The 8,021-nt window shown below is 37.8% G+C and overlaps 1 long non-coding RNA gene across 1 annotated transcript in view; it reads right to left on the bottom strand.

Moving 5' to 3' along the window:
* Positions 1-261: 261 nt before the first annotated feature.
* The window catches only part of LOC110586225, a 122,945-nt gene continuing 115,185 nt past the window's right edge, over positions 262-8,021 (bottom strand). Inside the window, exons 2-3 of the long non-coding RNA XR_002480682.1 lie at positions 2,152-2,247; positions 262-276 (exon numbers count right to left, since the gene is read on the bottom strand). This is a non-coding gene — a long non-coding RNA (uncharacterized LOC110586225). The remainder of the gene's footprint in view (positions 277-2,151; positions 2,248-8,021) is intronic.

Genomic DNA, 8,021 nt, shown 5'->3' with positions numbered 1-8,021 from the left:
AGCAAAGCCTAGAAAGGGAGGCACTTGTGATTTGTCTCTTGGGAAGAATTGGTGATGGCTAGAATCAAGGATCGGCTGATATGCTAGGTTAAGAAAGAATAATGAATACAGTTTTGCTACTGACTTAACAATAACAAAGCACAGTCCAGATTTCTACAACCATGAAGACAAGGATTAGGAACATTTATCTTTAAGTTATACAAGGTTTGCTCACCTGAAAGTTTTAGGGCATCTTGCAATATGATTCTTTCCAGAGAACTGATCTTTATCATTTTGCTATAGAAAAACCAGATGTACAGAGTTTGTTTCCTCCAAAGGAAATAAAAATGAGTCAGCACTTGAGACACAAAAAGCATTCAAGACTCTGCACCCCAAGATGCTAGGACTCATGACTGTACCTGACCTCCTGCACTAGAATAAACCAGTCGGACTAGTGTTTGATCCTGTGCCTCCTTTAAAGAACACATGTAGGTTCCCTAGGGCCATTAGCCTCCTGATCTCCCAGAACTTTTGGCTGGGCCTGAGACCCAGAAATGGGAACTGGCATGTTTGGGGTTCTAACCAGTTTTCTTCTCTGTCCACTGCTTTCTATTCTGACACTACAAGGTACTTACTACCCAGCTGACATCAGTGATATCCACCAGCACACTAGTCTGTGCTAAGAGTGAATGAAGTTTCCTTGAGGCAACTGTCTGCCCATTTGGAGATAGTACATTCTTATAATCCAGATTAAGGCATCCTCATGGAAAGACCTCTAGCCTAAAAATCACGAAACTTCAGCTCCAGTCCTAGCTTTTCCACTAGACTGGGACAAGTGACTTGACTTCTAAGAGTTTCAACTTTTCATTGCAATTCTGAGGAAATTGGAGTAAGTCAGACATTTTGAACTAATAGTTCATGGACTTGAGGTGGTAGTGAGGGGAAGAGAGCTGCAAACACCTGGAAATGTTGTAGAACTTTTAAGTTGTGGGGGTTTTTTCTAAGAAGCTTTCATTGGATTTCTATAGAGGGGTTGTGATCTAAAATTGTTGAAGACCACTGGGCTAAGTACTTTTATTCTATAAACATATATTAAACATGTTCAAAGCATTATGCTAGGCAGTATGGGAAACATAAGATGAGTGAGGCAAGTCCTGGAATCATCAAAATCAAATCTATGGTATATTAATGCCACAAGAGAACAGACTGTAGTAAGTATTTAAAGAAATGAGAGATTATAGCTGCCTAGAGGTGGGGAAGTAGGAATTAGAGAAGACTTCAGAAAACATAGTTCAGATTCATGCATGTTAAGGGAGCAAAGCATTTCAAGGAAAGGGAATATCATAATCCAAATACAGACGCCAAAAAACCTATGGCCTGTGAGGCAGCAGCAGTTGGACACATTTGGTTAGGAGATCAGGTGCGGGGAAAAAAGGATGAGAGGAATAAAGCAGGAAGCCAAACAACGTAAGGATCTAAAAAATAAAAATAACCTAGGCACAAGAAAATGGGGTCCTGACTAAGACTTATGCTAGGTCTACCCCAGTGGTTGTGTCTCTCGGTCAGTGGCTTTTGATTTTGTGGAAATATGTGCTTTGCTTCCACGAATGGGGAACATCTTACTCCTGATATTCTATATGTGCCTTCTTTTCCACTTACAGAATTACTATGTACCTATGGATGTAAACTACGTTGTTGTGTTCATTTATATCTACAGTTGATTCTCATTATTCACAGTAACTATGTTCTATAAAGTGGCTGCAAACACTGAATGAGAAAATAGTGAACCATTGCTCCCAAGGCAAATACAGGGTTAGGTTCCAGCAAGCCTCTGATCACATTTCCTCAGCCAATCTTGTTTTTTGTACCTTTCTGTTTAAAGACGCCTTTTGAAATGTGCACTGTTGACTCATTAACATTGAGCTCATGGCCAACAGCATTATAATTCATGCCTGCATGAAACTTATCTAACACACATATTTTCTCCAGAAGGCACATCACACCCTTCTTTGCTTAGGGACACGGAGCAGCACTTAAGCACTTCAGTTGGGGGCAGTTTCAAACAGCACAACCACCAACAAAAAGCACAAAACTGCAAAACCAGGACACTAAATAGATTGTGGAAGGATACTTGTTCATAGTTTGAGCGGAAACAAGAAGGTGGAGCATTACCTTGTTGAACCACAGCTAGCAATGCGTGCATCAGGCCGTTCAAATCTGTTGCCACTTTGCCCATTTCGGTGAATGGCGGAAGAAGGGCCACAAAATCTGATTTTGGATTATAAGTAAATTTTAGTGAATAGGTAAATTTGCACATACGGAATCTGTGAAGAAAGTCAACTCTGTCTATGTATACACATATACCCTCCTTGCTTCTTAACAGGACTACTAAATAGGAAAATTCATGCATTGTAAATGATGATGTTATTTGGCTGTTTTCTAAATACTCTCATTACTGTTGGGACATTGTCATTTTTGCTATCAGCCTTCTAGACTCAGCAATGTTTTATACCCACACAGGAAACAGGTTCATCTCTCAAGGACAGACTCTCATTAACCAGCTCAAGACAGACAACTAAATTCAGAAAGCCAGTATATTTCTGTATGTACAAAACTAGCCAGTATATTTCTGTATGTACAAAAGCCAGTATATTTCTGTATGTACAAAACTACCCATAATCCTCTGGCCAATACATTCTTTTTTCAGGAGCTATTCCACATGGGAGACCAAATAATACCCTGAAAGTGAGTTTGGGAAGGCTGGAACTCGAGAATTCTAGTTATGTGACTTGACTGTTTACTAGTATCAAGCCAAAGAAGCCAGGCCCCTAGTGCAATGAAGAATTAAGTATTGGGTAAATATAAAGTTACCCAAGTGCTTGCTTGGCTACGATAGCCCAGATTTTTCACTAGAATAAGATAGACAAGTATTTTTATAGCAGTATCTTAGGAAAACAGGCTTGTTTTAAAATGGCACTCACATCTCCAGTTTCATAAGTTAACCTTTTTCTTAGAGAACATCCATAGAAGAAAAAAATAAAGTCATTTTTTTTCTACATGACCCAAGGAAGAAAATATTGCAACTAACATGGAGAAAATGAGGGTGAGTCAGGAAGAGATGAGTGGAAAGAGAATCTGGTGGCAAAGTACTAGATTTGGGTACTAATGACTGTCCATTCCCTCCAGACTTCTACCTGGTGATAGGCAGGTGGCATCAGGAGTGACTCTCAATTATTCCCTCGCCCTCTCACCTAGTCCTACCAGTCTTGCCTCGAAAACATATCCCAATGCACATTTCTCTCTATTCCTTACTCTTGACACTCCAGTCATGCTGAATTCCTTTCTTCCTTGAATGATCCAAGCTCTCTTCTTCCCATAATTCTCTCTACTTGGGTCATCCCGTTAGCTGCTCAATGGATGACTGATCACTCTTCCTCAGGACCCACCTTAAATGTCTTCTCCTCAATTAGGCCTCTTTTGTCTTATCTGTCTGATCCTAAGTGGCCTTTGCTAGGTCCTAATTTTTCATTTCCTGCCTATACTTCTACAGGCTGTAGTGGTCTTGCTTATTTAGATTTTCACATGATCAATCATCTAGCTCCATCCCCTGTCATGTAAATACCATGAAGACTAGCAACATATTTCTTCTTTCACCACTAAATCCCCCAAATCAGGAAAAGTGTTTGCCTCAAATCAGATATTCACTATTTATTGAATAAATGAATATAAAGTGTTCCTAAGTCACTTATTTTTCTTAATTATCCTATGAAATAAAGATAAATGAGTGAAATCATAGTTTATAATTGTAATTTCAACCCGTGGTTGATACTCATGGCTTTTCAGATTGAGGTCAGGAAAGTTCAGCACATAATTCTAATTGTGCTGGTAAATATAGGAAGTAAGCTGTTGAATGCCAGCTCTCCAAAGACCGCCAATACAACCTGTTGATAAGACAAAGTTGAGTTTGTTGTTCATAATCAAGTCTCCAGAGTTTTGGTGGTGCCTTGGGGGATAAGGGAAGATTGGAATTTATTAAGAACCGGAAATTTTGTGTAAGGTGGGCCTTTCCATGGAGAAGTGGTAAAGAGAACTTGATTAGGATTGGGTAAGAAGTAGACAAATTTTCTGGACTGATGGAAACACAAGAGGAGGATTTTAACAAGGGATTCAAAGTATAGTAATGCGGACACTAAGGGGTCTTTTTTGGAGAATGGGGGATTAAGTTTCAGTCCTCACTGTCCAAGCAGTATGGGGGTAGATGATTTTGATTCTCAGGGTGAATGAAGTTTGGTTCATAGTAATTCTCTTTGGATCCCAGTTTCCCACATCTAAACCAAACCAAAGGTTTAGGAACTGAATGGATTACCTTTCCTCAACCCTCAAAAATATACATTTTTAAAACAAATTCTAGGAAGTAGTTTGCATATTTAATCTGAGGTAGGATGATTTTAAATGGGCAGGAAATATGGACTCCATTCAAATCACTGCGGCTTCTGAGGCACCCCTGAGGATAGCCACTTGCAATAAATTAGTAAAAAGAATTCCATTTATACATATTGATCTTTAGTCCAGTCAGAAAAAATAATATGTGCAACTTTAAAATGTTTCTTTGCATTTTTAAGTATAACGATAAAACACAAAACTTCTGAAGCAATGTAATAAATGGATAAATAATCTGTTTAATACGAGACTTAGTCTACATGTATCTTTTAGTACCTAATATGGGTCAGATATTTTGTACTGCATAGTCTATGAGTACGGAGTGACTTTTGATCCAATAGCTTAGTGAAGGCAACCAAATAATATGCAATTTTAACTGCTTTTCTCCCCTTAAAAATCACATTATGGGGCAAATATACCAAAACCTCAATCACATATTTTGAAGTTACTTGTAGTCATAAATTAAGATATTCAACCTTCCATGTCAAAAAATCTCACTAAACATTTTTACAGGCACCCATAAATCCTCTCAAGATTAGAATAATTTAGGCAAACCATATGATGTAGCCATTTCTGAAGGCAAAATCAGTCAAATATTGCAATTTCATACCATGCACTTTAATAGAACTTGAGAGTTCGGTGGGATCTTAAAAATTATATGGTGCAATAACTTAATATTAGCCAATTTTTAATATACATGATACACTCTCTTTTTCTGCCAATTCACAGGTTAAAAGTTGTTACTGGAGCCCTCTGTTTTGCTGCAGTACTGTACGTATTTTTCTTAGAAATTAGCTATTTGTGCATATCAGGATTTGTAACTTTAACACATGGTTATGTAAGAAATGTCACTGGGGAAATAGATCAGCCACTTTTAAGGTGCTGTCATACATCTTGGAATGAATGACCTAAAATAATATTAACCCTTGCAACTGGAAAGTTACAAAGCCAAAATTGGAAGGTTTTATTCAATCTTGAATTTTTCTTTTCCAAAGAGATCTTCTATTTATACATACCTAAATTCCTTAAAAATGTAGAGGGATACCTGTCTGCATAATAAAGCTGATCACATTTTGCTACAGTTTGCAGGTGGCAAAAATAAATATTAGAAAAAAAATTATCTAGTGCAACCAAACTATTGGAAGCTAAAGCTTATCTGGGATAAACAGCTGGCTAGCCATACAGTTCGCTTGTGGCCAGACTTAGCTCTGAGAATCAGACCTTCTGACGTTTGTCCCACACTGCATTTACTCACAAATCGTGCCTGGACTTCCTGACAACTTTTTTAAAAGTAAAATATTTTAAAAACAAGTATTGCATTTTGGAAAAGCTAGGCTACTGATTTATTCAACATGTTTAGTTTGGAGATGGTTGGATGATAGCACACTGATTTCTGCTTCAGTTCTAATTAATAGGGTATTATTTCACAATCAAGTGAGACTGTCATGCTGCTCCAGCTGGGGCTCACAGGCCCCTTGGGAAATTTATTTTGGAACAGCTAATCTTTGCAGTAGACTCATTGTCCTTTAACTAAAATTCACTGTGCCCAGGCACATAAGAAGTAGTTTCTGTTAATTGACTAATGATACACACATATGACTCACTTAAAAGTCATTCACAACACTTTTTTCAGCATTGATGTCGTTAGAACCTTTCGTTCTTTAGGGCATTTAAACAATGGCAGGTCAAAATGATACTTCCCCAAGAATTTCTTTTACAAAGTTCTTTCAACAGGTTGGAAATCACTGCATAATTCAGGAGATAATCCCTTTTGCAAATGTTAATGAGAGTCAGGTTGTACCTATTAGCTAAATTTACATGCGACTCTGGGCTTGAGTCATAGGGCAGAGACACCCACAACACCGTTCTTGGCATCAGCCCTGTGCCCCAGTGGCTTCACACAAGGAAGGAAGATTGTCATCGTTACAAATGGGAATGAATACACTCAATAGCCACTCATGCTATGTAACTGCATATTTATAACAGTACATTAGAAAGAAAACCTCCCTATGTAGGTCTACTGTTTGTTCTTACCTGCTGGTTTATGGCTCTCCAATGCACCATATTTTAACTACCTAATATTTAATACCTACTATTTTTCATGACATTTGGCTTCTTGTAATGAAAACCCTTGTTAGGAACTTCTGAGGTGGCAGAAAATATGAATCTGGGGTGGCAATAAACATGCATTCCCAATTGAAGGCCTTGGATTTATGCATACATCTACTCAATGTTATAGCGAGCTGTAACAGTCACAGCAAAATATTTCATGATAATGGTATTATCTAGGAAATTTTTTTCCCCAAATCTGGAGACAAACATTAAAATTGTTCGATGCCCAACAGTAATTTATTCCTAGTAATTGTAAGGTATGTTTGTGGGTAATAATTAAAAGTAAATTTAAGGGAATGGATTATACATCACCTTTCAGAGCTCTTGCCTCTACCAAGCTACAGAGATATTTTCACCCACTACTACTGATTTTCAAAACTGAAATATTTTGGGGGCACCTGGGTGGCTCAGTTGGTTAAGCGTCTGCCTTCAGCTCAGGTCATGATCTCAGGGTCCTGGGATCGAGCCCCGCATCGGGTTGCATCAGGTTGCATCAGGTTGCATCAGGTTGCATGGGTTCCTTGCTCAGCGGGGAGCCTGCTTCTCCCTCTCCCTCTCCCTCTGCCTGCTGCTCCCCCTGCTTCTGCTCTCTCTCTCTCTGTCAAATAAATAAAATAAAATCTTAAAAAAAAAAACTGAAATATTTTTTTCCTCTTTTCCCCTTTCTTCCTTCATCTTTAACTCATATATTTTGTTGTGCTTCCTTCATACATAGGTGGACTGTCAGAATTCTAAAACAGAAGACTTGCTGACCTTGTAACTGCACTCAGTCTTCCTACTTTGTAAGCTCTAAAGGCTCAAATGGAAGGATGGGGATGGTAATAGAGCAAAACTATAATAATCTGCTTATCAAAAAAAAAAAAATCTGCTTATCAGTGTGCCCTGTATTGCCTTTCTTCCCTTCCCTGTCTCATTTCTTCAGACCCTTACAAGTGCTTCTTAGGACACAAACTATTTATATTTAAATCCTTTTCTCAGGGCCCACTTCAGAGTAAACCAAACTAAAAAAACATATATATATATATATATTGAATATGATGCTTTGTCAGTTATATGTGTTACAAATATCATCTCCAATTCTGTATCTTGATTTTTCACTCACTGACATCTTGCTTGACGGAAGTTCTGATTTTTTAAGTGGATAAATTTATCAATCTTGTCCACTAAGGATAGTGCTTTGTGTTTTACTTAGTATTTTCCTAGCGCAAGTGCATGAAAATAATGCCTTACATTATATTCTAGAATTTTATTGGTGTTCCTTTCATGTTTAGATTTAAAATCCATCTGGAATTTATTTTTGTGTATGGTGTGAGTAAGGATCAGACTGATCTGTTGGGTTGTTTTTTATTTTCCATATGAATATCCAATTTTCCCAAGTAACACTTGTTAAGAAGACTGATCGTTTGTGCTTTTGCCATAAATCAAATTTCCTTATATACACCGGTCTGTTTCTGAGCTCTCAATTCTATTCCAATGTCTGTTTGTCTATC

This window comes from Neomonachus schauinslandi, chromosome 7 (assembly GCF_002201575.2).
Source record: "Neomonachus schauinslandi chromosome 7, ASM220157v2, whole genome shotgun sequence".
Classification (NCBI taxonomy): domain Eukaryota; kingdom Metazoa; phylum Chordata; class Mammalia; order Carnivora; family Phocidae; genus Neomonachus; species Neomonachus schauinslandi.
The sequence above is the reverse complement of the archived record's forward strand: the minus strand, read 5'-3'. Positions and strand labels throughout refer to the sequence as shown.